General features: G+C 52.0%; 1 protein-coding gene across 4 annotated transcripts in view; it reads right to left on the bottom strand.

Moving 5' to 3' along the window:
- The window catches only part of LOC308676213 (dnaJ homolog subfamily B member 6-like), a 216,584-nt gene extending 201,130 nt beyond the window's left edge, over positions 1-15,454 (bottom strand). For all 4 annotated transcript variants that reach the window (XM_081342000.1, XM_081342001.1, XM_081341998.1 and 1 more), the window contains exon 1: positions 15,319-15,454. The gene's annotated coding sequence lies outside the window, so the exon portion shown is untranslated. The remainder of the gene's footprint in view (positions 1-15,318) is intronic.
- Between the last annotated feature and the right edge of the window lie 9,331 nt (positions 15,455-24,785).

The following is a 24,785-nucleotide window of genomic DNA, read 5'->3' as shown; positions in this document are numbered from 1 at the left end:
CGAAGTGTCCCGCCTGCCTGGCGTCGTGACAGCTGAAAAGGACTCGTGCCCGCACGGATTCGGGTACATACAACCGTGTCCCGTGCCATGCCAGGCCTTCCCGCATGGTCAAAAGTCCCGGATTGCTCCGCAGCCAAGCGCCCTCCTGCAGGGCCCTTTGGAGTGCCTGGCCCAAACCCTCCTCTGTCACCTGTCCAGCGCCCTCTGTTCCATCCCCCTCTTCTGTCAGTGCCGGGATGAGTGCCTGCACCACCTCCTCCCTCTTGCTGTCAAATTGCGGCATGCGGGATAAGGCATCCGCTAGAAAGTTCCGTCCCCCCGGCACATACTTCAACACAAACCGGAAGCGACGGAAGTACAACGCCCATCGGACGTGTTTGGGCGACAAGCGTCGAGGGGTCTGTAGGGCCTCCAAGTTTTTATGGTCCGTCCACACCTCGAATGGATGGGAGGCCCCTTCCAAATGGTGCCGCCAAGTCTCCAAGGCCCAACGTACCGCGAAAGCCTCCTTCTCCCACACCACCCAGGCCCGTTCGGTGGGGGTCAGCTTTTTGGAGGCATATGCGCACAGCTGCAGGACCCCGGAACGGTTCCGCTGGAGGAGGACGGCCCCAAGAGCAACATCGCTCGCATCCGCCTGCACTACGTAGGGCAAGTCGGGGTTTGGGTGCCGCAAAACGGGCTCCTTAGCGAAGAGGGACTTCAGTTCTTCGAAGGCTCGCTGACATGCCGTGGACCACTCCAATCTGAGCCCTGGCCGTGGGTGTACCTTCAGTGGTCGTGTTCGAAGGTCCGTTAACGGCAGGGCGATGGCCGCGAAACGTGGGATGAACTGTCTGTAGAAGTTGGCAAAGCCGAGGAAACTCTGTAACTGTCGACGGGTCCGTGGGGCCTGCCATTGTTGAATGGTGTGTACCTTCCTGGGGTCCATCTCCACTCCGGCTGCCGATATGCGATACCCAAGGTAGTCCAGCTGGGCCCTGTGGAACTCGCACTTGGACAGTTTAACGTAAAGCTGCGCTTCCCGCAGCTTTGTTAATACCTGCCGCACAAGAACGACATGCTCGTCCAAGGTGTCCGAGTAAATGAGGATGTCGTCCAAATACACTAAGACCCCTCGGTACAAGAATTCATGCAGGACCTGGTTGATCAACTGCATGAACACAGCTGGGGCCCCCTGCAAGCCGAACGGCATCACTCGGAACTGGAAACTGCCAAGGGGACAGTTGAATGCAGTCTTCCACTCGTCCCTGGCTCTGACCCTAACCCGGTAGTAGGCCTCCCTCAAGTCCAACTTGGTGAACACCCGGCCCTTCGCCAAATGGGCCAATAGGTCCTTCATCAGGGGAAGGGGATAGAGGTGCTCCACGCACACCGCGTTAACCCCCCGATAGTCCACACATAAACGAAGGCCCCCGTCCTTCTTCTCACTCGAGACCGTGCAGGCTGGATGAACCCCCTCTCCAGGTTCTTATCAATGTACCTCCGTAACTCCTGCATCTCTTTTGGTGACATGGCGTACATGCGGGGCTTGGGCAGTCTGGCACCGGGTTCGAACTCAATGGCACAATCCGTGGCCCGGTGGGGCGGCAACGAGTCGCATTCCCGCTCGTCGAAAACGTCCATCAGATCAGAGTAAACCCGGGGCACGTGCACCTTCGGGTCCTCCGCAGCCCCGCAAGCCTTCTCCCGCTCCCCCGTGTCATACGGGCCCAGAAAGGAATGGTGGAGAGGGGGCTCGGGGCCCAAGCCCAAACGGAGATGACGGCAACCCCCCTCCCACCAGATCGTGGGGCCCCATTTGTCCAACCAAGTGAGCCCCAGGATGATGGCCTCTGTCATGGAGGGCACCACGACAAAGCGCAAGGTCTCCCAATGGGCCCCCAATTCCAGCCGGACTGGTTCAGTAACATGGGTGATAGGAGCCCCACCCAGGAGTGACCCGTCCACTTGCTGGAAGCGAAGAGGGGTTACCAGGCGTCGTAACCGGATACCCACTGTGGCCGCGGTTGCCTGGTTGATAAGGCACCAGGTGCTCCCTGAGTTGATCAAAGCCCTTACCGCCCGTCTTTGCCCCGAAAGGGGGCTCACCAGCACCACTGGGAACACAAATGGACACACCAGGGCACTTACCATCGGGTCCTCCTCCTGCTCCAGGTCCTCGAAGTCTTCCGACAGCGTGGGTTGAGCGGCTGCTGGTCCGGTCGCCAAGGGAGGACTCGTCATCCGGCAAGTGTCATCGGCCGCCTGATAAGCAGTCCGGGACCGCTCTGTGGTCTTCCTAGCAGACAAGGTCCATGTCGGGGTAGCAGAGGGACCCATCCGAGCCGGCGGAAGCGGGCACTCAGCCGCCCGATGACCCGGCTGATCACACCGGAAACACCGGATGGCAGGCCGTGCTGGCTGCACGGAAGGGGGTTTAGCCACTGACAGGCCAGGCCGCTCCTCCAGCTTCGCTCTCTCGACAGGCCGCCCGGCCCCGGTCACCCCTTCAGGCCTTCCCCAAGTGTCCTGCAATCCAATGTCCAGCTCGACAGCCACCCGGAACCAATCCTGCAGACGGGCCGGCACCCCCCCCCCGCACCACGCAAAGCCCGGCCTTAAAGTGATGCACCAAAAGGCGTTCTGGCCAGGAGTGCAGCTTCCCGGCCACCTTCCGGAACTCCCCGACATAGCGCACCGCCGGCCTTCCTTGCTGGCGCAGGTCTAACACCTCGGCCTCGGCGCGGAGCACCCGCAAGATATCTTCAAAGCGGGCCCGTAGAGCCTCCAGGAAGAGCCCAAGGTCCCCGAGTTCACGGGCATGGTCACAGTATAGGTCGCCCGCCCAGGCCGCGGCCTCTCCCTGTAGGCACACTGTCACAGCCACGACCATCGCCCACTGGGACGTGTAGGCCGGTCCGTATTGGTCCATGTGGTTGATCACCTGGCCCAAAAACATTGCCAGGCGATCTGGATGCCCATCATAGACCGCGGTCAGGGGCGGCGAACCCCACACCGCTCCCGGTCCCCAAGCACCCGGCAGCAACCCCTGGACCTGGGGCCCCACGTCTGGCCGCAGCGGCTGCTGTCTTGGTCTTCCGCCTGGCCCGTCCCAGGGAGCCGTGCCACTCGGTGCCATCATTGCAGGAGCCGGGCCTCCGGGAAGAGGACCTCCGTGGGCTTCGTTTTGTCGGGGCGGGCCCTGGAACCGCGGGCTGTCCATACGGAAGCGGGGCGGGCTGGACCGCCATGTAGGGACACCTGGGAGGGACCACTGCCCCAGGTCTGACTCATCGGGAACAGACCAGAGACCAGGCTTCCGTCCCCTCACTTCCCCGAATCGGTCCCTGAGCACCTCCATGGTATGGCTACCTGGGGCGGTGGAGTAGCTCCATTCCTCTCCGCTGTCCTCCGTGTAACACCACTCCCTCCACTCTGTAGATGTTCCTTTAGGCCGGGCCGTCTGGCCCTGACCGGATCCTTTGCGTTCCCCAGCGGAGTGTGTCCACCATTCGCCGCTGTGGGCCCGATCCCCAGCCTCCTGGGAGCCCGGACCAGGGCCTTTGAGAGGGGGAGGCCTTTCCTTCCGCCGCACCGAGGGCAACGCCTCCTGCCCCACTTCTACTGACTCGAGCAGCCCAGCTGTAGCTCCAGCCTCCTCCTGCGTTACAGCCAGTGGTGCAGCATCCTGAGTGCCCTCCGCCATTGCAACCACCCCGAGAGTGCTCTCCGCCAAGAGAAAAGGAATGCTGACTTACTCTCAGCCCCCGTCCGTCGAATCACCAGAAAGAATGAGTCTGGAACGAGAGCTGGTTCTCCTGAGCCACGTTTATTTGCTTCATAAACAGTCACTCGAAGACAGACGAAGTCAGCGTTGATTCCACAGCACAATCAACGCTGCTAAATAGCCGGCAAGGCCGACACCCACCACCACGCCCTTAATTGCCTAATCACCCCCTCACCCTACTTAACCACCACTCCCCTTGGCCCCTGCCCTTTGGCACCCGCCCCAAGGTACATATCCTCCCCGTCCGCGTCCCACCACCATTGCAGCCGGTAAGCCACCCCCCAGCCCAGTCCACCCCCCTTTTCCCCTCGGGCCCGCACACCCTCGCCACCCCCCACAGGTCCCCAGACCGCCGCGAACTGCACTGCTTGGGCCATTCGCTGTTGGTGCTTGCCGTGCAGTCCCTCGGCAGGCAAAGAGGCCGGCAGGGCTTCGGAGCGAGCTGTCTGCGGAGACGGGTTTCCAGGGGAACGCTGCGCTGGTGCGTGTCCTTGGCCCCTCCCCATTCTGCCGGAAGGCCCTGCTGCCTCCTGGGCCGCCCTGGCGCTCTTCCTCGCCCCGCTGCATCGGCGCTGGGTGACGACGGCCGGCTGCACGTTTCCACGGCTGTTTCCCGGCCTGCCGGAAGGCCCCGGTGGGTGCTGGGGCATCGAGGGAAGCGCGGGTGGCTGCTGGGCCGTCCCAGCGGCCGCGCTCTTCCCCGGCTCGTTGGAAGGCCGCAGACGCCGGCAGCTGGTCACGGGGCCCGGTGAGTCACTCCGCGGCCTCACCGGGTGTCGGGCGTGTCGAGCCCGACAGCAACTTTAAGTTCCAGTCTCATAACAAAGTAGCCTTATCACCTGCAGCTGTTTTCTCAAGGTTAAATTTCAGTCAACAAAGAATATTGCAAAAATTTCGTTTTTTTTTTCACCACTAGATGTCCTCGGTTTATTTATCAATGTCCAGTATTTTTAACAAAGAGTCTCTTCCCCCTGTGTAATTACTCGCCGCTCGTAAATCTTCTGGGGGTTCTTTACATTCCAGCTCTTTCCAATCAGGGGCTCAACATTTATAGTCCTCTAAGAGAAGAAAAGTAAACATCTTGCTCACCCAGCTTCAGCACGCAGTTGAAATTCCGCTGTTTTATGATCTTTTGCTCCCTGTCGGAGACACCTATGGCTGAATATTTAAAACAGCCTTTCCCTTCGTTTCGTTTTCCAGAGGGTCCTACAGTTCACTCTGATCGGGTGCCCCCTGATCTGAGCTCCTGAAGTATCCCTCCTCCTTCATTGCCCCTCCAGGGCAACTTTCTGACCTTTTAAGGGTCGCTAGACGAAGAAAAACCAAGCTGGAAAGCCGAGCACTGACTTTCCCGACTTGTCCTGATGGCGCAGAGATGGACAGATTAACTATGAGACTAAAAGATAAAGAAGAAACAGAATATTACCAAAGCTGGAATTTATTCTACAAATGGTTAGAAGAGAGAACCAAAGAATAGGACTTGATTATGTATTAGCGTTTTATGAATCCAGATCGCACGCTGTTTGAAAAACTAACATATGTATGTAGAGGTTAAATAATAATAATAATAATAATAATAATAATAATAATAATAATAATAATAATAATAATAATAATAATAATAATAACGAAGAAGAAACAATATTACCCAATTTGGGATTTATCAATGGCTAGAGGAAAGAATGAAGGATTAGGAACAGAATATGTATTAGTGTTTTTAAAACCAGACAGCACGTTGGTTAAAAAATTAACATATGTAAGAGAAAATTAATAAAATCTTTATAAAAAAAACAAGCTGAGCACTCCCTTTAAGAGAGTGCTCCTAATCTCAGCTCGTTACCTATATAAAAGACACCTGGGAGCCAGAAATCTTGCTGGCTGATAGGGGATCAAATGCTTATTTCACTCATTAAAATGCAAATCAATTTATAACTTTTTTTGAAATACATTTTTCTGGATGTTTTTGTTGTTAATCTGTCAGTTAAAATAAACCTACCATTAAAATTATAGACTGATCATTTCTTTGTCAGTGGGAAAACCTACAAATTCAGCAGGGGATCAAATATTTTTTCCCCCTCACTGTAAGATGTAAGTATCTCGCTGTTTTGGAGAGAGAAGTTTGCTCAAAAAAATGTTCTTAGGAAGAGCAGACTGATACTGTTGGGCTTCCAAGACTTACAGTAGATCCACAGTTTAAATGCACTAAGTGCATGCTTGTACCCCATCATTAAGAGCACTTCCCTGAAGAAGCCAAGATACTGACTTTTTTTGTGAGATTGTCCTAAACAATACTGATTTGTAATTGTCCTCCATAAGGAAAGAACTGAAGCCTGGGGGGGGGGAGAGTAATTTTAACCAATGTGCTATAATATAAATCCATGCACCTGTTTCAACTTTAGATAATCCTGCCTTTGAATAACACACTTTTGATGTGCACTGCATTTAGTAAAGCTATGGAAAACCATGCCAAAGTATTTAAAGGATTTGACTTGCTTGATGTTCTGGCCATTTATCTTCCAGTTGTCAATTTAGGTCTTTTTGCAAAGATCATGACCTTAGTTTTACTACAGCTGATTTCAAAGGTTTCTTCAGAGCAATAACTAACCAGAGCATTCAGGGTTTCTCTAAGTCCAATTTGTGTTTGTGATAAAAGTACTGTACCATCTGCATACAAGGATGCAATATTTCTATTAGCTAATTTGGGGAGCTGAATTCATATGCCATTTTACCCTCTACCATTAAGTATATTCTTAGTAGCAAATGTTTTTATCAGGCAGTTTTAGTCTGACTCTTGGCAAGCAGAGGTACAAATACAGATGCTTGCAAAGCTTACATAATGAGTAAAGACAATTTAACATTTTATACTAACACCCCTGTAAAAGTGCATCAAATCTACATGCTTTAGCCATGTAATGATATTTAGTGATACTAGAATTATCAGTTTAGATCAGGGGTCCCCAACTACCAGGCTGCAGCCTACTAGCAGGCCGTGCTCAGTTCGAAACTGGGCCATGGGAGAAATGGGCAAGCACAAGCGTGAACCTCCACTTGCGTGAGCGGCGACCAAACACACATGCACACGAAGCTCCACTCTCACAAGCGGAGGGCACTCATGTGCGAAGCTTCATTTGCAAGACTGGAACTTTGTGCACAAGCACCCTCCGCTCACGTGAGTGGAGCTTTGCACACAAGTACAAGAGCCTGCCACTCGTTCAAGTGGAGCTTCGTGCACGAGTACTCTCTGCTCACACAAGTGGAGCTTCACGCGTGAGCGCAAGCACCCTCCACTCATGCACAAAGCTCCATTTGTGTGAGCGGAGGCTGTGCACACGCATTCACCTGCTACTTACACACACACAGTTGGGCCAAGCTGGAACTTTGTCTTGTGCCTTTTTGGATTCTACATGGTTTGGTCAATTCACCATTAATAATACATGCCTGTTTATTTATTTATTTATTTATTTATTTAATTTGTATACCGCCCTTCTCCCGAAGGACTCAGAGCGGTGAACAGGGCAATACATAATAAAAACAAGATACAAAAATTAAAAATTATTAAAAAGTAATTAAACAGCAATGCCCGTAATAAATTAGTACAGATTAAAAGTTAAGACCAATTTATAAAACCCAACCCCATCCCATCAGGCCAGGCCAGCTTGTTCAAAAAGGTGGGTTTTAAGATCGCGCCGGAAGGAGCGGAGATCAGGCGCCATCCGGAGCTCGACCGGAAGATGGTTCCATAAATCCGGCGCACCCACAGAGAACGCCCTCCCCCTGGGGGCCACCAGTCGGCATTCTTTGACTGGTGGCACCCTGAGGAGGCCCTCTCTGTGGGAGCGTACTGGGCGGAGGGAAGTTGACGCCGGCCGCAGGTGCTCCCCAAGGTATTCCGGACCCATGCCATGTAGGGCTTTGTAGGTCATTACTAACACCTTGAACCTCATCCAGAAGACAACTGGAAGCCAATGCAGCTCGCGGAGCAAAGGTGTGACATGGGAGTGTCGGGAAACTCCCAACACAACTCTCGCGGCTGCATTCTGTACCAGTTGGAGCCTCCGAGTGATCTTCAAAGGTAGCCCCATGTAGAGAGCGTTGCAGTAGTCAAGGTGAGAGGTCACGAGCGCATGAGTGAGTGTACGTAAGGCATCCCGGTCTAGATAGGGCCACAACTGGCGCACCAGATGGACCTGGGCGAAGGCCCCCCTAGTCACAGCTACTATATGGTCTTCTAGGGAAAGCTGTGAATCTAGGAGGACTCCCAAGTTGCGAGCCCTATCTACAGGAGGTAATAACTCACCCCCCATAGAGAGGGGTGGGATATCCTGAATATCCCGAGATGCCGGTACGCACAGCCACTCAGTCTTGTCAGGGTTGAGTCGAAGCCTGTTCCTCCCCATCCAGACCCGGACCGCCTCCAGGCAACAGGACATCACGTCGAGGGCATCACTGGGGTGGTTTGGGGTCGAAATGAAAAGCTGGGTATCATCAGCATACTGAAGATACCCAACTCCAAAGCCACGAATGATCTCACCCAGCGGTTTCATGTAGATGTTGAACAGGAGAGGCGAGAGGACCGACCCCTGAGGAACTCCACAAATGAGAGGCCTCGCGGTCGACCTCTGCCCCCCTGCCAACACCGACTGCGAGCGTCCCAGGAGATAGGAGGAGAACCACTGAAGGACTGTGCCTCCCACTCCCAAGGCGCCGCAGCAGGATACCATGGTCGATGGTATTGAAAGCCGCTGAGAGGTCTAATAGGACTAGGACAGAGGAATATCCCCTGTCCCGAGCCCTCCAGAGATCATTCACCAGCGCGACCAATGCCGTCTCCGTGCTGTACCTGGGCCTGAAGCCCAATTGGTACGGGTCTAGATAATCCACTTCATCCAGGACCAGAGGGAGCTGATGCGCCACCACACTCTCAACAACCTTCGCAAGAAAGCGAAGGTTGGAGACCGGACGAAAGTTATTTAACACAGCCGGGTCCAAGGCAGGCTTCTTGAGGAGAGGTCTCACCACCGCCTCTTTCAAGGCGGCGGGGAAACTACCCTCACTCAAAGAGGCAGATATAACCGCCTGGAACCAGCCTCGTGTCCCCTCCCGAGCTGCATAAACCAGCCAGGAAGGGCACGGGTCCAATAAACATGTGGTGGAGCTCAGCCTCCCCATAATCCTGTCCACTTACAGGATCGAACTTACAGGATCGAACTTACAGGATCGAACTCCTCCCAGGTAACATTGACAAGACCACCCGTGTCCTGATCGTCCGACTCTGCCCAGTCGGAGTCCAGACCGTCCGAATCTGAGCGATTTTGTCCGACAGATGTTGACTAAACTCCTCGGCACGCCCCTGCAAGGGTTCCTCACTCACCTCCTGATTAAGGAGGGAGCGGGTCACCCTAAACAGGGCGGCCGGGCGATTATCTGCGGACGCGATGAGGGCAGCGAAGTAGTTAGACCTCGCCACCCTCATCGCTGCGAGATAAGACCTAATATGGGTTCTTAGTCGCAATCGGTCGGATTCAGATCGGCTGGACCTCCAACCGCTCTCTAGGCCCCGTCTCCGACGCTTCATCTCCCGGAGCTCCGCGAAAAACCATGGAGCCCACTGGGATCTGCGCCGGGTCAGGGGCCGCAAGGGTACAACTCGGTCAACTGCCTCCGTGGCCGTCCTTTCCCAGGCTTCCACTAAGGCATCTGCCGAGCTGTGAGCAGAGGAGGCAGGTGGGGACCCCAGTGCTGCCTGGAACCTCTCAGGGTCCATTAAGCGTCTGGGGCGGAACCATCTAGTTGGCTCAGCACCCCCACGGTGGGGAGTGGCAAAACGGAAGACCAGCCGCAGGAGATAATGATCGGTCCGTGACAGGGGCATAACAATTGGAGAGCCCCCACCAAGATCATCTAACCACCGTCTAGATAGGAAAACCAAATCCAGGGTGTGACCTCCCACATGAGTCGGTCCATGAATTACTTGCGTCAGGTCCATGGCCGTCATGGAAGCCATGAACTCCCGAGCTAACTCAGATACTCCTCCCAGGGATGGTAGATTGAAGTCACCCAAAACCATAAGTTTGGGGAACTCAATCACCAGCCCCGAGAGGATATCGAGAAGCTCAGGCAGGGCTGCTGCTGCGCAACTAGGTGAAAGGTACACCAGCAGCAGGCCCAACTGCGCCCTAGGACCACACCTCAGTAAGAGAGATTCACACCCGACTATCTGAAGAACGGTGGCCTCCTGCGGACATTTATTTATTTATTTTATTTTAATCCCATTTATATCTCGCCCTTCTCCGAAGACTCAGGGCGGCTTACAATTTAAGCACAAACCAATGTGCTTAGCAATAGCCTTCATTCTATGTATATGCCTGCTTATTAGGGCTTTCACACACACCCCAAGCGGCATTATTACAAAGTCAGCTTATTGCCCCCAACAATCTGGGTCCTCATTTTACCTACCTCGGAAGGATGGAAGGCTGAGTCAACCTTGAGCCTGGTGGGATGTGAACCTGCACTAATTGCAGGCAGCTGGTGTTACTTAAGGAGGCATTAGCCCACTGCGCCACCAAGGCTCATAAGGTCTCCCTCATAACCACAGCCACTCCCCCACCCCTACCCTGAGTCCGAGGCCGTTGTAGCACCCGGAAGCCTGGTGGGCAAAGATCAACCAGGGGGATACCACCCTCTGGGCCCAACCAGGTCTCCGTGATGCAGGCCAGGTCCGCATGCTCACCCTCGACCAGATCCCGGACGAGAGGAGCCTTATTAACGACGGACCTGGCGTTCAGGTACACTAGCCGGAGCCCAGGTGGCTGCACATCCTCGCTCCCGGAGCCTTGGGGTGAAGACAGAGTGTTGGAGTGCTTCATCGCTTGTAAATAGCGGGGATGCCCTCCCGGACATCGATACGGCCCTCTGTTTCTACACCTGCTGCCATTCCCTAACGTCGTGGGAATAGGAAGTCCCACGGCCCGCTCCCGAGCTCCGGAGGCAGCAGACTCCAGCTCCTCCCCCCCGCGATCTGTCCCAGGCCTGGCCTGACCAGCGATTGGTGGATTACCCCCCATTTCCAACCAACCACAACCCTCCCCCCCAACCCTACAAAAAATTTAGCTAAAAAGGTAATCAGGGGCCTCTTATTAAATTTATACTGGAGGCCCCTGCCCCTGCCCAACCATCTCTCAGGGTCCTGGCAATCGGGCCCTTCATCAAGAGGAGGTGTAAAGAGTAAGGCGGGTCGGTCCCAGGATGGGGGGGCCCCCCTGAGGGCGAACAAAACCGTGCTCGGATAAGTCAGACGCATGGTGGTTGTTAAACAAGTCCGGCAAAAAGACAAGGCGGACCCAGATCGAAACGGGAGGATCTCAAAATAAATAAAAAGGAGAATGTCCAGAGTGCCAGCCCAGCTCCACTGCCACTAGAGCTGGGAAACCCCGGGACAGATCGAATCCCGCCCTCTCACGACGGTCAGAACCGGGGAGCAGCCTGGTACATACAACCGGGAAAAGCAATACCGCCTAGAGCTCTCACCTCTAGGAGGTAGCAGATGTACAGTCTCAACCACTCTCCCACAGTGGTTGTAACCCGGGCCTCCCAAAATCATAGGGGAGGGGAGGAGAGAGGAGGGAATTAGAGCAAAAGAGTCAGCGAAATACATCAGGGCTGATAAGCCTGTAGAGTCACAGAATGGTAGGAGAGCTCCGGTTACACAGTTCAATTTCATGTTGTAGAAGGACCAGATGATAGTCAGCCAGGAAGGGAAACCGAGACCATGGTAGTTCAACAGAACCACAAAACATGGTCTAGTCAGTTTCTGGCGGCGCAGAGGTTAAATTGTGCCTCATTAACGTCCGAGGCATCAGCATCCGCATTCCCCCACCAGGCCAGGTCACCATACCAGAGAGGCCGCGGTACTCCAACTCCCTTCGCCGCCAGCCATCTCAGACACCAACCAGGCGACATCTCCACCACTTCAACACTTCCACGCCAACGCTGCTCCAAGCCGCGATTCATAGTTAATCAGTCAACACACGGCTCCCCCAAGCAGCTGAAAGGCGCTCCGGAACACCGCCAAGCTCTAGAAAGTTGTCCCGGGCTCCGCAGGCTCCGGGAACGCCACCAGGCTCCGCAGACTCCATCAGGGGCCGACAGTCAGCTGGTCGGCGGAACGCAGGCCTCCGAGATCCTCCGCCCGGCTCCAACGAGTTGTTAATCAGGCTCTCAAAACTCCCCCGGCACCAACGGTCAGCTGGTCGGCGCCGCGTAGAGCAGCTGGTCGGCGCCGCGTAGAGCAGAGCTCCGCAGAATGTATCTAGGTCTTCCAGGCACTCCAGCAGCCTCCGTTAGAGTTCGCCGAGTCCGCCGAGCCCCCGCGGTCCGACAAACAGCTGGTCGCGCAGCACGGGGCACTGCTCAGCTCCTCCGCGTCCTCTAGGGCCTCCAAAAACTCTTCCGGGCTCAGATGGAAAACCTCGGAGACCTCGGAGAGTCCAGGGCTCGCGGGGCCAAAAGATAACAATACGGGCGTTGCCCACAACCACAGAAGCTCACCTCATCCTCGTCCCCCATCCCAAGTCCTTCACAGAGAGAATATTCCTGTGAGGCTCCCAAGGGTCACCACATTGCCGGAGCTCTGCACGGAGCTTAGCCGAGCACGTCCGCCATCTTGGGCATGCTCAGATGAAAAAATTAAGTGACTTTCTGAGTTGGATAGCCGTAGAAGTTGCTGTATTACAGTATCTTCTTTCACTTGTAGCAATTTTGGGTGTATCGGTTGATCTAAATTGCTGTCCAAAGTCCATTTTCTACAAGAGTCTAAACAAAAAGACCCAATTTAAATTGTCAAAGGCTTTTTCAGCATCTAAAATTATTAAGGCTGCCCAGGTCTTATGGTATTGCAAATATGCAGTTACATTCAAGCCCCGTCTAACCTTCTCTCTCAATTGTCTTTTCGGTAAAAAGCCAACTTGGTTTTCACATACAAAATTCTGCAGGATCTTCTTCAAACTTTCCCCCAATATTGCCATAAAAATGTTATAGTTTTTAATAAAGAAATTAGTCTATAAATTTTCATCAGTGTATCATCTTGTCCTTCTTTTGGAAGCAAAGCAATATTAGCTTTTCTCCACAATTGAGGGGTTTGGATCCCTAAGATCCCTTACCCTAAGCATGAATACTGTATATTATTTTGTTTATCTGTATCCACAACATTTTTTCCCTTGAGAGAGACCTTGTTGGATCCAGTCACTTATAGACCTTCGTGAGGCACTAGAGCAGTATTTTCCAACCATGGCATCTTATATCAACTTCAACTTCCAGAATTCCCCAGCTAGCAAACATTTCACAATTTATTAGTAACCAATTATATAAATCATTTCCAATTAACTCACCATAGGTTGTTATACTGGCATTTATTTTAATTATTTTTTGTGGCCATCATTTGCCAATGATCCCAATCCTCCAGGTCAGTGTTTTTCAACCTTGGCACCTTTAAAATGGGTGAACTTTAATCCCAGAATTTCCCAGCTAGCACATGCTGGCTGGGGAATTCTAGGAGTTGAAGTCTACCCATCTTAAAGGTGCCAAGGTTGAAAAAACACTGCTTTAGGGCAGGACTTTTCAACCGGTGGCACACTGGCACCTGGTACGTGGCCATGCCCAGCCTAGCCAAGTGTAGTGGAGGAGAGAACGAGCCAAAGCGGTGCAGCGCACGACTTGCCGTGAGTGTGTCCTCAGGAGCTGCAGGTGACTGTTTTGTCCTGCAGGCGGCATAGTGCAGGTAACATGGACACTCATGCCACTCGCGGCGTCCCCTACACCAGAGCCGGGTGTGTGAAGTAGGCGAGGGCCATTTGCTGGTCTCCTTCAGGGGATGGTGCCTTTCTTCATTCCTCGCGAGGGTGACCACTCCCCCGCTGCGTTTCTTGCCTGTTTTTCTCCCTCTCTCATCACAAATATCTTCCTGCCACTCTGCTCTTAAGGCTGTGCGGCTCTTGTCCAGGAATTTACAGTGGCCTTTCAAGCCACGGCCACCAGCCGCGCTGGCAGCCTCTCCCCCTCCCCTTGTCCCTTCCTGGGCACGGAGGAAGGAAGGAGGGAGATGGGAATGTGAAAGGGAGGCAGGGGAGGGAGGGAGGGAGGGGAGAATGAGAGGGAAAGAAGGAAGGATGGGACAATGGGAGGGAGGGATGGGACAATGAGACGGAAGGAAGGAAGGAAGGAAGGAAGGAAGGAAGGAAGGAAGGAAGGAAGGAAGGAAGGAAGGAAGGAAGATCGGAATGAGAAGCAGGGAGGCAGGGAAAAAGGGAGGGAGGGAAGAAGGAGGAAGATTGGAATGAGAGGGAGGGCGGGTCTGGGGGAAGTCCTGCCTTAGCACTTGGCCACCAGCAGCCCTGCTGCCCTTTCACCATCCCTTTGCCCCCTCCTTCTGGCCTATCCTGATGGTCTCCCATCCTATTGCTAAGGATGCTTTGATTACAAAGCCGGGCCTCCCTCTGACCCACGCACTTTGCCCTCCTGCACCCACCATGAGACTGGGCACATCAGCAGAAGTAGTCTTGATGAGGAGATAAGCACAGCCAGGCGCACCCACAGGGAAGTGGGTTCGGCTGCAGGCTCCTGGTGCTCTGGGAGCTCGAGGGCCAGGCTGGGTGGTTGCCCTCCGCTGCCCAGGAGTCCAGGCAGCCCACACGACTGTCCGGGAGTCCCCCGTGTGGCCCAAGAGGGATGGCGAAGCCTCCTCCAGTGGACCATGCCCTGGCGCCTACCCCAGTCCCACCCCCCTCCACCAGAGACCCATGGATCCCCCCACAGACCGGCCTGCACCCCCAAGGCCATTGACTTCACTTGTCAAAAAGTTGCTAAAGGTGATCATATGACTGTCATAAGTATAAATCAGTTGCCAAGCATCTGAATGTAAATCACATGACCCTGGGGATGCTGCAACAGTTATAAGTGTGAAAAATGGTCATAAGTCACTTTTTTCAATGCCGTTGTAACTTCAAACAGTCACTAAGCAAACTGTTGTAAGTCGAAGACTGCCTGTACTTTATCACTTTTTTCCTTTTTTTTTGGTCAACAAGTTTTTGATACCTGGTGAGTAATATTGCCATATCCTAAAAGTAGTACAATCTATGAAAAGGTTGAAAAGCCCTGCTCTAGGGGGTCTGTTCCACCTGCAGGCAGGCCTCTACAGTGCTTCTAAGGTGTCCCCGTTTCTGCCCAAGGTTAGGCGCTAAGAGGCAACCCCACGGACAAGGGGAGAGAGAGAGAGAACGGGGAGAAAAGGACCTGGAGCAACGGCAGCATCAGGGGAAAGAATGCAAACACCTCTCCACGTTTCTCCACCAACGCCAGCGGGGAACTGGGTGGGACATCGTCCCCGAATTGACCACCATCCCTCCCCTCCCCGGCGCCTTTTGGCCAATCAGGAGAGTACAACCCACAAAAACGGGCCCGGGTGGGGAGGGGAGCGCGAGACCCGAATTTCCCAGTGCCGCCGCCCGCTCTCCTCGCGCACTAAATTGGCGGCGACCCATAACTGCTTTTCTCACCCGAGCAGCTCCCACCGTCTCGGACTTCACCCGCTTGCTCCTCCTTTTCCGTTCCCGAACAGCGACCGCAGCAACCCTGTCTCCTCTCGGGACCTGCTCCCCTTCCTGGTTTGGAAGCACAAGTTATACAGCTTCTAAGCAGAGCCGCAAACAGGAAGTGCATCAGGCGCAGGGAGCGGAAGAAGCACTTTCCTTTTTGCCCTGTGTCTATAGAGCGAGAAAAAAAATTCAAGAGAGATATATAGCTGTGGACTTGAGGGACAAGCCTTTCAAACCCCTTTCCGGCGAAACCCAAGGGTCTCTATCTCAGGTAAAGAGAGCTCCCGAGGCAGCCGTTCCGGGACTGACGCGCCTTTCTCAACCTCAAAGTGTGCCCTGGCTGAGCGGCGAGCAGCACTCCGGACGGCACACGTTGCTGGTCAACTGAGACAGGCCTCCTTCGAGCCGGGGAGATGAGGGATACGGGGATACTTGAAAGTTCCTCTGCCCCTAGGATTCCACGCGCCACCGAAAAGAAGGGCTGAGGCGCACAAAAGGCCCGAGATAAGACCTCTACCGCTTAGCGGTGATACCCCGGTCAAAGCTGTAAGGAATCCTGGGATTTCTTCCTGGCTTTGGAAGAGCGACTCTCGCTTCCTCCTCGAGGGAGCTGGGGAAAAACAGCAACAAAGGAAAGATGAAAAACGAGTCTCTTTGGGTCCGGAAATTCGCTTTGAAATCGTGGCACGAGTCACTCTACATTAAGCAGCTCTATGTGACATTTCCGGGAGAGGGGAGGAAGGGAGGGAGGTACCTCCCGAAGGAAGCAGTTGGTCACAGCCGAAACATTCCGGAAGGTTCTAAAATAAATCGTCCGACTGTTTTGTTCCGCCCTGCCTCCTCTTGGGAGGGAAATGTTACAGGGTTATAACGTTATAGGGTAAGGATTTGCTGGTTGCTTATTATTTAGATACTTAAACTGTTGCGGAACAATTAACATCCCGACCAGAGGAGGATGGACCGTGGTCCATTTGCATGGTGAATATCAAAGAAAAGAAATCCAAGGCATGTTCTATTGTAAAACCTTTAATGAGAAAACAAAAGACCTAAACTGACTACATTCTCTCATCAGGCAGAAGAGAAAAGTAAAGAAGTAACTGAGAAACTTTTTCTAGGCATGCGCACAAAACAGTCTGAAACCATAACATAGCTGGACATATGAGAGTCACTATGGTTACATGATAAGATAGTAACACAGGTACAGAGAGCAGGGGAAAATGTACAGATAGAAATGAGCGAAGCTGGCAAAACTAAAAAACACGCAGTGACATCCCCTTTTGTCAGCAAAGCAGAAAATCAGATAAGGCACATCTTGCGCAGATACGCGTGTTGGGCTGTAGGAAGTGGTTTGTTCAGCATATCAGCAATTTGGTCATGTGTAGGCACATACTGCAATTTGACAAAACCTTGTTTAACTGCTTGTCTCATGTTTTGGTAACGGATGTCAATGTGTCTAGACCTGGAACCTGTAAAGCGATTCTCAGATATGTAAACCACACATTCGTTGTCCTCCATCACAGTGATTGGTCGAATCAGAGGTGTCCAGATATCTGTGACTAAGGCATCAAACCACGTTAGAGAATTACATGCATCAGAAACTTAATAAAGCCCATTGAATTTAGTTTGTCAGAAAGACATAAGTACCACATTAAACCAGACTGTTTCAGACCATAAAGACTTTTGTGTAGAAACCAAGTATCCCCTTCTTGCTGTCGGAAACCTGGAGGACCTTTCACATAAATTTCTTCATCTAGATCAGCATGTAGATAAGCCGTTTCAACGTCGAACTGGAAAACTTCTAAACCAAGGATAGTTGCAGTGGCTAAGGCGATTTTCACACTCTCAGTCCGCACTGTGGGTGAATAAGTATTTGTGTAGTCCTCAGGATAACGTTGAGCGAAATCCTGGGCTACAAGTCTGGCCTTGTACAACGACTCACCATTTGGCTTCTTTTTAATTCTGTAGACCCACTGAGTGCCAATAACTTTCTTGTTTACTGGAGGGCTTGCAGGCGTAAACACCTGAAGTTTCTTTACACTATCCATTTCAGCCTGCATTGCCTCAAACCATTTATCTTGCTCTGATTCAGGAAGATGTTTGATTTGTGTGAACGTCTCAGGAGGAAGTGTAACAATATTGACCATAGCGTAGGAACCAAAAATATGGAGATGTGAGAGGTCAGGCTTGTGTCCATATAACATGAAATAAGGGGTCTCATTTATCACACTACTCCAAGTGCGGTTGATGATATGATTAGCATATTTGATAGCTTCACCCCAGTATGGGAGACTGAGGTTAGCATCTTCAAGAAGGCAATGCATCATGGTTTGCAGAACCCCATTTCTGCATTCTGCCACTCCGTTTTGAGCCGGAGTGTAAGGAGCTGAGGTCTGGTGTAGTATCCCATTCTTACGCATCCAGTCCTGGAAACGCTGAGACATAAATTCAGCAACACGATCATTCTGAATTCTGGCGATGCTGACTTCGAATTGGGTATAGACAAGATTGGCAAAGTCTTTAAAGATCTGAAAGGTCTCAGATTTTTCTCTCATAGGAAATACATATCCATATCTAGAATAATTATCAACAATTGTCAAGAAATACCTTTTACCACCAAGTGTTGGTGCAAAAGGACCGACTACGTCAGTGTGTACCAAATCAAAAATGTGTGTTGACAGGTGTGTAGCGCGTTTTGGAATTGCTGCTGCTTTGGATTTGGCTTTCTTGCAGACAGCACAGTCCAAGAACACCTTACACCCCTTTAGATCCAAACCTCTAGCGAACTCTGGCATCTTCTTCAGAACACAGAAACTGGCATGACCCAATCTTCTGTGCCACTTATGGATACACCTGGAATGCAAAGGTTTACCTGTTAGTGAATTCTCAACATTAGCATGTTTATTAGGAACCATAGGCTTGCCGTGAGCAACCTGTGTCTTATTTGTCTTTTTGTTGGCTTTAGGAGCCTTTGGGGTAGCAACAGGATCTCTCACTGGGACATCTCTCACTGGACCTGTGCTCTCCCTTTTTGGAGCTTGTATACTTGCCTGCTCTTGCGGCTTAGACTTTGGCTTTATGTAATAAACACCACCAATCAACATTGTTTCAGGAACAATATCTCCATCTTTAACTACATAACTTGCTTTTTCGAGATGATGAACCTGGAATTTTGATACCCTAGACAAGTGACTCTGACTAAGCAAACTACTATTAGCTGATGGTACATAGTAAACATCAGGAATGGATGCACCGAGCTCTTCAATATAAACAGTTCCTTTTCCCATGACCTGAACAGGATGATTTGAAAAAGAATACAGTTCACGAAGTTCAAGTTCAGGCTCGTGCATCTCTGTGTACAGCTCTTTTCTGTAGGTAACATGTAATGCTGCTCCACTGTCCAAAGTCCAAAGTAGGCATCTGTCGTACTCTGGTTGAGGCTGTGGTTACAACCAATGTGGCAAGTGGAGCTTGGGGATCATGCCTGGGACCACGACCACGACCTTGTCGTCCGCCTCTACCTCTGTCTCCTCTGGAATCCGTTCCTCTGGGCTGGTACGTGACGGGCGCTGGAAATTGTTGGGGACAATCCCGGGTGGCATGTCCCACACGATTGCAGATATAGCATCTTGGCATCCTTGGAACGTAGGCCCTTCCACGGAAGGAACACCTCGCTGAAGCTTTTGATGCAGGTGGTTCCCTTAAGTGTGGCGCGGCTTGCATAAGCGCCTCTTCTTCGGTTAAAATTCTGCATACATGATCCACTGTGCATTGAGCAATAGGCACTTGATTAATCTTAGAAATAGCATCTTTCCATTCATAATTCAATGAGTTAATGATAATGCTGATCATTTGAAAGTCATCAATAGGATAGCCTTTTTCACCCAGTTCTTTTCTTATTCCTTTCATTTTAGTTAAGTGTTCTCCAATATGTTCACCAGGTTTTAATCTAGAACCATGGAACTCGGACAAAAGCAAACATGTAGACTCAATGGACATAGGCCGGTAACATGCTTCTAATTGAGTCCAAATCTGTTGGGCAGTTGCATCTTGTGAAAATGTGAGCTGCAATTCAGTGTCCATGGACATCAATAACGTTGTGCATGCTCTATTATTCAAGTCCCATATGTCAGGAGGCCATGGCTGGGCAGGAGGATTAAACACCATCACATGGGTACCTTCTCTATGAAGCAGAAGTCCAACTTCACTGACCCATGCCCTGTAATTCTGTCCTGACCGCTTCAATTTTGAATCACCAGCCAGTGGTACAATAGAGGGTGCCTGTTGAGGAACATGCAATTGGGGTACTGGCTGTGCAGGTTGTGCAAATGGGACTTGACCTGCAGGAGGCACTGGTTGTGCAGGCTGTGCCATCCGGACATAACCAGCAGGGGGCACCAGTGGCGCCTGTGCCAGGGCTTGCGGCAGTTGCATTGAAGCTGCTACAGGTACTGGTGCTGTGGGTGGCTGTACCTGAGCTGCAATACCACCCTGGCCAGCAGAAGGTGCTGGCGCTTGAGCTGCTACATTAAGAAGACCTGCAGTTAGCACTGGCCTTTGTATTTATTTATTTATTTATTTATTTATTTATTATTTAAACTTGTATACCGACCTATTCCCGTAGGACTCAGGGCGGTTTACAGGGAAAAATTAAAAATACATACATACAAAGTTAAAATCGATTAAAACTAAAATTAAATTAAGTCCCTGAATTTAAACTAAAACCCCATTAATAAATAATTAAAACCCCTCAGTCTGGGCCAGACAGCTCAAAAAGCCAAGTTTTCAAATCCCTGCGAAATGAGCGAAGGTCGGGGGCAGTCCTAAGCTCCGTGGGAAGATGGTTCCAAAGGGCCGGCGCACCCACAGAGAACGCCCTTCCCCTGGGGATAACCCGCCGGCATTCCTTGACCGGCGGTACCCTAAGAAGGCCCTCCCTGTGGGAGCGCATGGGACGATGGGAAGTTGATGCCGGCAGCAGGTGTTCCCTTAGATAATCCGGACCCAAGCCATTGAGAGCTTTATAGGTCATTACCAGCACCTTGAATTTCACCCGGAGGGCAACCGGAAGCCAATGCAGCTCACGGAGAAGAGGTGTTACACGGGAGTATCGGGAAACTCCCATAACAACTCGCGCAGCTGCATTCTGCACCAGTTGAAGCCTCCGAGTGGTCCTCAAGGGCAGCCCCATGTAGAGAGCGTTGCAGTAGTCTAGCCGGGAGGTCACGAGCGCATGGGTGACTTTGCGTAGGGCATCTCGGTCCAGATAGGGCAATTGGCAATTGGCGCACCAGATGAAGCTGGGCAAAAGCCCCCCTGGTCACGGCTACTATATGGTCTTCAAAATTGAGCCGTGAATCCAAGAGGACGCCCAAGTTGCGAGCCCTATCGACGGGGGGTAACACCTCACCCCCCATCATTAGTGGTGGAACAACCTGGTTTATCCGAGATGCCGGTATGTACAGCCACTCAGTCTTGGCAGGATTGAGACGAAGCTTGTTTCTCCCCATCCAAACCCGGACCGCTTCCAGGCAACGGGACATCACGTCGAGTGCATCACTGGGTTGGTTCAGGGTGGAGAGAAAAAGTTGGGTATCATCAGCGTACTGATGATACCCCACCCCGAAACCACGAATGAGCTCGCCCAGCGGTTTCATGTAGATGTTGAACAGGAGGGGAGAGAGAACCGACCCCTGAGGGACTCCACAAACGAGAGACCTCGGGGCGGACCTCTGCCCTCCCGTCAACACCGACTGCGAGCAGCCCAGGAGGTAGGAGGAGAACCACCGTAGAACAGTGCCTCCCACTCCTAGCCCCCTGAGACGCCGCAGTAGGATACCATGGTCGATGGTATCGAAAGCCGCTGAGAGATCTAAAAGGACTAGGACAGAGGAACATCCCCTGTCCCGAGCCCACCAGAGATCATTCACCAGTGCGACCAATGCCGTCTCCGTGCTCCGTGCTGAAACCCGATTGGTACGGGTCAAGATAATCCGTTTCCTCCAGGAACAGAGGGAACTGATGCGCCACCACACTCTCAACAACCTTCGCCAAAAAGCGAAGGTTGGAGACCGGACGATAGTTATTTAAAACAGCCGGATCCAAGGCAGGCTTCTTGAGGAGGGGCCTCACCACCGCCTCCTTCAAAGCAGTGGGAAAGGTACCCTCCTTCAAGGAAGCAGATATTACTGCTTGGAACCAGCCTCGTGTCTCCTCCCGAGCCGCATAGACCAGCCAGGAGGGGCACGGGTCCAGTAAACAGGTGGTGGAACTCAGTCTCCTCATGATCCTGTCCACGTCATCGGGGGAAACAGGGTCGAACTCAGTCCAGGTAACATGCTCAAGACCGCTTGATTCCTCCATTCCAGACTCTGCCCAGTCAGAGTCCAAACCGGTCCGGATCTGAGCGATTTTATCCACCAGATGATGACTAAACTCCTCAGCCCGTCCCTGTAAGGGTTCCTCCCTCGTCTCCCGATTAAGGAGAGAGCGAGTCACCCTAAACAGGGCGGCTGGACGATTATCTGCGGATGCGATGAGGGCAGCGAAGTAATTAGACTTCGCCGTCCTCATCGCAGCGAGGTAAGACCTTGTAAAGGCTCTTAGTCGCAATCGGTCAGATTCAGACCGGGTGGACCTCCAACCGCTCTCTAGACCCCGTCTCCGACGCTTCATCTCCCAGAGCTCCACAGAAAACCATGGGGCCCAACGGGATCTGTGCTGAGTCTGGGGTCGCAAGGGTACAACACGGTCGAGTGCCTCAGTGGCCGCCCTTTCCCAGGCATCCACCAAGGCATCGACCGGGCTGTGAGTGAGGGAGACAGGTAAGGACCCAAGCGCCATCTGGAACCGTTCTGGGTCCATTAGGCGCCTGGGACGGAACCACCTGGTCGGTTCCACAGCCCAGCAGCGGGGGGTGGCACAATGGAAGACCAGCCGCAGGAGATAATGATCGGACCATGACAGGGGGACAGCAGTTGGTGAGCCCCCTCCCAAATCATCCAACCATTGTCCAGATAGAAAGATCAGGTCAAGGGTGTGACCCGCCCCATGAGTCAGGCCCTGAATTACTTGGGTCATGTCCATGGCCGTCATGGAAGCCATGAACTCCCGAGCTAACTCTGACGACCCTCCCAGGGAAGGCAGGTTGAAGTCACCCAGAACTATAAATCTGGGAAACTCCACTGCCAACCCTGAGAGGGTGTCGAGCAGCTCAGGCAGGGCCGTTGCCACACAGCTGGGCACCAGGTATGTAAGCAACAGGCCCAACTGAGCCCGAGGGCCACATCTCATGAGAAGGGACTCACTCCCGCCTATCTGGACAATGGTGGTCTCCCGCGGAAGGAATTTGAGGAACCAGTGGAGGCTGCATGTGGGCTGAAGGCTGCTGTGCTCCATCTGAGACAGGAACCTGAATAGTAGCAGTATTAATAGGCATTCTAGCTGAAGCTCCCAATGAATGAGGAGGTGTGGCAGCTTGGAGCGATGCCTGATGAAGGGACATCTGTGAAAATGCATTCTGCATTCTTTGAAATGCATCTGGTAAAACAGATTCACCAGCAGATGGTGCTATAACATTAGATTCAGGCACCATTGTATCCTCGCGCGTCATTTGACACAGCAGGCAGTCAGGCTCCCATTCGTCTGACACAAGATTCCACTGTGGGTGTGCCTCTGTCGTTGAGGAAGAAGGCAAAATGGCGACCCCTCGTGGGTGTGGCTTTGCTTGTGAAGAGGGAGGCAAAATGGCTGATTCTGAAAACTGAATGCCAGCAGAGGCTCTCCCATGCTTTTTATACCATGCTGCACACAACTTTGCATTTTGCAGCTCTCGCTCAAAAACTTCAATTTGTTCATAATAACTTTGCAAAGCCTTCTCCTGCACAGTTTGCTCAGGGCTTGGAGGATAATACATCACTTCCTTCCCTAGTGAAGCCTTAGGTCTAGCACCAAATCTCTCATAATCAGCCTGATCCCCATGAGCATAGGTTACTACTGGGGCATCAGCTTGAGAGTCTGCAAAAACAGAAAACGGTGAAACTGACCTTGGCTCAGAGGCTGCTTCTCCAAGACGTGTAGCCGATGCCAACGGAGTCTGTAAACTTGAAGGGAGATATCTCTGTGAAACGGCTGCCTCCTCCTCAGCTGACTGATAACCGGCCTTCTTCTTTCTCCTTTTCCTTGGCATTTTTGCAGCAATTAATCACAGCCTCCTCAGTGCCGGACTAACTGCCTGGCTAATTGCCTATCAATAAATCTTGAAAAGAAAAACAAACCATCCTCGATACCAAATGTTGCAGAACAATTAACATCCCGACCAGAGGAGGATGGACCGTGGTTCATTTGCATGGTGAATATCAAAGAAAAGAAATCCAAGGGATGTTCTGTTGTAAAACCTTTAATAGAGAAAACAAAAGACCTAAACTGACAACATTCTCTCATCAGGCAGAAGAGAAAAGTAAAGAAGTAACTGTGAGAAACTTTTTCTAGGCATGCGCACAAAACAGTCTGAAACCATAACATAGCTGGACATATGAGAGTCACTATGGTTACATGATAAGATAGTAACACAGGTACAGAGAGCAGGGGAAAATGTACCGATAGAAATGAGTGAAGCTGGCAAAACTAAAAAACACGCAGTGACATAAACACAGGGCTTTTTTTAAAAAAAAAGGTGCCGGAACTCTCATCTTGGCGGGTGCAGGAGGCGGGGGGGCGGCACTGCTGCGGTCACGGGCGTGAGGGGTGTTGGCGGCGGGCTGTCCCCTGGGGCTGGAGCCGGCGCGGCTGGTGCAGTGGGAGCAGCGGGGCCGCTCTATACGGCGGGGCTGTGCGGGGCGGGAGGCAGTGCGGGCCAGGCAATGCAGGGCGGCCACTTAGGTGCGCAGGGTGAGGCGACGGTGGTGCAGGTCCAGCACCGGGTAGGCCACCAGCCTGGCTGACACGGGTGAGCACAAGGAAGGAGTGCACATGGACTCCGCAGAACCCACCTCCCACTCCTTTTCCTCTCTTACTTACCTAGTTGAGATGGTGTAGTTGGGCAGCAGGGAGGGATGCAAACTTCCTGCCAACTCACCTTTGCTGCAGACAACTTGCCGGTACAATGTTTGCCGGCCGGGTCTTTTGGCGCTCTCAGCAGCAATTCCTATTGGCTTTCAAGTAGCATAGCTTGTGGGAGGGAGGGAGTAGCATAGCTTGTGCAAAAGCTTTTTTTTGTGCAAAAAAAAGGTACTGGAACGCCATTCAGAGCGTTCAATGAGAAAAAAGCCCTGCTTTTATGTTTTAATCTTATGATTTTAAAAATATATTTTTTTCTTTTGTAAGTTGCCCCAAACCTAGCCATGTGGATTGCATACAAATATTATATAATCAGTAAATAAAGGTAGAACATATGTTAAATATACATCAAATGATAATATGCTTCTCTACAA

Source organism: Vipera berus, assembly GCF_964194415.1.
Source record: "Vipera berus genome assembly, chromosome: W".
NCBI classification, from domain to species: domain Eukaryota; kingdom Metazoa; phylum Chordata; class Lepidosauria; order Squamata; family Viperidae; genus Vipera; species Vipera berus.
Note: the sequence above shows the minus strand (reverse complement) of the source record. Positions and strands in the feature narration are given on the sequence as shown.